The 4,716-nt window shown below is 34.6% G+C and overlaps 1 pseudogene; it reads right to left on the bottom strand.

Moving 5' to 3' along the window:
• Positions 1-1,064: 1,064 nt before the first annotated feature.
• Positions 1,065-4,459, bottom strand: LOC110022141 (annotated as a pseudogene).
• Between the last annotated feature and the right edge of the window lie 257 nt (positions 4,460-4,716).

Below are 4,716 nucleotides of genomic sequence, written 5' to 3'. Positions count from 1 at the left end.
AACCTAACTCTTCGTTGCTAATTACTTCCTTGCTAACCTCTCACCATCTCCTCGGCAGAAGAGTGCAAGGGAAAAAAGAAAGAGAAGGTTGTTTCTTTGTTTTTCCTTTTGGTTTGCTTGCTTTTGTTAAACTAATCTTCAGACATGGCTCAAGAGAGGTCAAAAGAGTATAGAGGAGAGAGGAAGAAGTAGAGAGAAAGAGTATTTTTTGTAATCATCGAGGTGATCGACAGATGTAAGTCCTCAAGCTAATAAAATTATATGCAGCTCCATGGACGTAAGCAATTTATCGAACCACGTAATATTAGGACAATGGACAAAAAATAATCTTCATTTGTAAGAATTAAATGAAAATATTAGGACAATGGACAAAAAATAATTCATTTAGCCAACCCCACAATTTATGGAATAAAGACTTTCTGTTGTATGTTTTCAAAAAAAAAAAAAAAAAACTATGGTATTTCTTATAATTTTTTTTTTTATTTAATTTCTTCTTTTATTGTGTTAAATACAAAATTACGATGATCATCTCACTGAAATGTCGCTTGTTTTCCTGTATGAAATACTCGTTCTAAGAGAATGCCTTCCTATCAAAATTAAAATGCCAGACTGTGATTCTTAATACGTCATAAGACGTCAGACAATGAACCCGGCTATTCATTTGGTCATGCATTACTTACAAAAAATTAATGAACTAAGTAATTGACCAAATATCCAATTAACTCATTGATGGTCCTACTGATATGAGAAAACGAAAAATATTTGTGTGAAATACACACGCAGTTTTGCGTAAACTGCGTGCGTATAAAGGTTATTCGGGAGGTATTGGAGGATTATGTCAATGTTATTGGGATTAATAACCTCAATAAACTAACAAAACTTCTTAATATCAATAAAAATATGAGCGCGGAACTGCGAAATGTATTAGTAGATTATTGATGATTGATGGGTTATTGAAAGGTTACACCTCAATAACCTCTTTATAACCCTCAATAACTAATACATTTATTTTGTCAAATATGCATGCAGAACTGCATGCATGTTCCGTATGTAAATAGTGCTCCTGATATTTTTTTTCCTTTTTTTTTAGTTTTTTTATACCAAGGAAATGGCAAAGTGTTATTATTATACTCGATCAAATTAAGTTTAAAGCAACTCGCGAAGCTCAACTCTATAGCATAACAACAATGGGCCATCAACCTTGTCATTCTACACAGACACTTAGCAAGCAACCCAAGGAGAGCTTCAAAGCTCATAAGCAGGAAACCTTGATACATTAGGGCTCGTCATGTCCAGAAATAGGTAGGCCATCCCACCCTTACCTTCAAAAAGAGAAAAGGGATGATCACCACCATGCATCTCACCTTTCGCCACCAGCTGGTATGCTCCGTCAAGGAGAAAGCAGGCAAATGCTTTGGCACGGTACAGGTACTCAGCTTTGCCAGTCAGCCTATACAACGACAGGAACACATAGGCGTTGCCACTTATTCCATGGCAGATCCCAACTCTCCTCAGAAGCCCTCGATTCCAGACCACCTCCGCCGCATCCACCGCCGCTCGTAAGAATTGCTCGTCGCCGAACACCTGCAGCCATTGTTCAATGTCACAAAGGATGGAGAGTATGAGCACTTGCCGTTGATGAACAATGGAGACAAGCGATTGTGGAACCAGAACTTAAACCTAAGCATGGCCAGTATTTAAGTTTAAAACCTTCATATTAAAAAAAAATACATTTAATAGTAAATTATTATTAAATAATTAAATTTAAGGAACAATTTTTAGTTTATTATATGATATTAAATAATTTAATGAAAATTAAGAGGTGCAGAGTGTCTCCCCCAACCATCCTCTGGTTCCACCAATGAAAGACAAAGATAGCAATCACCTGAGCAGCTTTTACAAGGGTGAGGGCGATTCCGGGGGCGCCGTGGCACCAATGAACAAGTCTATCAGTGTCAGAGTTCTCGCAGGAGGGATAGTTTCCGCTAGGAAAACGGTTCTTGATCATGTAAAAAAGAGTGCCTTTAACATATTCTCTCTCTTCAGGATTCAGTTCCATGTCCATCAGAACATGCATGATTCCTGCTAAGCCATGAGCTGCTCCCCAATATTTCTTGCCATGCCATTCATACATTAGAGGACAGCTTCCATTGTTGGATAACTGCCTTCCTTCTCTAATCACTTCCTTTACTACTGAATCCTAAGGAGTAGTCAGTGACAGTGTGTCAAAGTGAAATTTTGTTGTTAGCCGATGGGTAAGTGAAGGCAGCAGAAAAAAGAGGAGATGAGAGCACTACTCACTGTAAAGGTGGAAGGGATTGTCCCCTCTCCAATGTGAAGAACATGCCCACAGGTATCTGGCTCTTCCATACAGAAGCTCATTAGGGACACTAGCAGGCAATGTAATCTGTTTACAGGAGAAATGTGAAAAGGGTTGAAAAAAAAAAGAAGATTTTTCAAACTTACGGTGAAATTCTGAGTAAAACTAATAGCAAATTCTGAGTAAAAATAATAGCTTATATAAATGAAACCGCAATGTATTGAAGTTAAAAATAATAACTTCTTAAGGTAGCTATTCCTATCATTATGAAGGTTATTTAAAGCTTTAAAGAATATTCCAAGCTCTTATTACAAGTCAAAACCCATGATCATGACGAAGCTGGCTAGCTCTATACTTCACGACTTCTGAGACTATCATCCTAGAGATTGAAAGACTACAATTGATGTTTCTAATCCAATAGATGGGTGGAACATCATTACTCATATAATGATTATCGATTTAAGGAATGATGCAATAGACTTCAGGAGCAAATAAAAAACCTCACCCTCATACACCAACCAGCAAGCATATCATGAGTTTAGGCCAAGTTTTACAAAAAAAAAAAATTGAGTCGACCCTACTTCATGAATTTAGTTATGAATTCATTAATCCACTGCAATTCTTATTGATGGTAAAGAAGCTAAAGAACAACAAACTAATATAGAGAATGATGTGAAATTTTGTTTAATAATCTTAGGGATGGATAAACATAGTGACAGAAGCATCTGTATAAGTTGTTTAATAAGAACTAACCACTCATAAGCCTCCTAGGTTTTCTACTGAAACTTAATAGTATTGTGCCTTGAATATATTCTTTAAAGAGCTCCATTGACCTAGATTAATGGTAAAGAAGCTAAAGAACAACAAACTAATATAGAGAATGATGTGAAATTTTGTTTAATAATCTTAGGGATGGATAAACATAGTGACAGAAGCATCTTTATAAGTTGTTTAATAAGAACTAACCACTCATAAGCCTCCTAGGTTTTCTACTGAAACTTAATAATATTGTGCCTTGACTATATTCTTTAAAGAGCTCCATTGACTTGGAACCATTCCAAATATTTAGCCATTGAGCGTTTGAGCAAAATAATGGCCATATCTACTCATTAGATGTATTGTGCATTTTGAATTAGCCTGCTAATGAGTCACCACTAACTTAACTTTGCACAAGCAAACGCAATTACATTTGTCGAATAAGTACAATAATGTATTTGAATGCAGGATCGTTTCCATAATGATTCGTTGTGACTATTGAAAATGAAATTAAGCAATAGCTCAAAACCATAATTTCTATCCAAAATTAGAATTTTTTAAAAGAAAATTTTCAGGTTTCTAAAATGTCAAAAATTCCAAATATGTGAAATTCTTTTGAATTTGTAATTTATAACATCAAAATTTAGGGATATTAATTTCATTTAAAAATTATCGTTAATCCAAAATAAAAATAGCTTAAAGCCTCTGTCAATATTAAAAAATTTATAAAATCCTTAGTGCGATATGTCTATGCAATTAGTTTATTTTACAATTATTTTTTTTTTCATTTTCCCAAGTGATTGTTATCATTTAAAAGTAATATGTCTATTCTTTCACACACTAGTTGTGAATCTTCCTTATGTAAATTAAAACATTGTCGATATCATTAACTTATACTAAATATTAAACAAGAGTGTGACCATCACTAATAATAAATGAAATAAGAAGAATCACAAATAAATAAAGGATTGCAACGTGCTATGAAAATAAATCCAAATAAATTACTTATAAATCACAAATTCAAAGGAAAATACAATTAACATGGCATGTTTTTACAATCAAACCACAAGTAACTCTTCACTTCACTCGAATTGTGACAGTCACAAGAGAATTCAACAAAAATGAAAATAAAATAATAAAAGAATTAGGATTTTGCATAATTGTTCTTGGTCAGCCTGTGATGTTGTGGTGCTCTGGGTACACAGTTGTGAAGCTGGGATAACACTACAGTGCTCAAGGTATTGCACTGCGGTATTACGTTTTCTATCTTTTGCCTACTTGCTCTGGCATCGATAGCGGCGCGGAGCTCCATTCCAGTGTTGCAGCGCTGGATACTTGGCTCTCCAAGATCTCAAGAATCTTGTTATTGAGAAAATCCAACATGGCGCCTAGGCACTAGACATCACGCTGTGAGGTTGCATAAATTTCACCAAATCCTTTTGAAAACTTCTCTGAGAGCTTTCTTGCACAAAAACATACAATCATGCTATATATAAAAAAATAATGAAATAAAGAAGAGATTTGATGCATATTTTTATGTGTTTTTCTCATGCAATATCCATGTACTTGATGTTGAGGCTCTCCTTATCTCTCATGTTGAGGCTCTCCTTATCTTAATATCTCATATCTTATAAACATCT

The sequence above is a fragment of the Phalaenopsis equestris genome, unplaced genomic scaffold, assembly GCF_001263595.1.
Source record: "Phalaenopsis equestris unplaced genomic scaffold, ASM126359v1 Scaffold000171, whole genome shotgun sequence".
Classification (NCBI taxonomy): domain Eukaryota; kingdom Viridiplantae; phylum Streptophyta; class Magnoliopsida; order Asparagales; family Orchidaceae; genus Phalaenopsis; species Phalaenopsis equestris.
The sequence above is the reverse complement of the archived record's forward strand: the minus strand, read 5'-3'. Positions and strand labels throughout refer to the sequence as shown.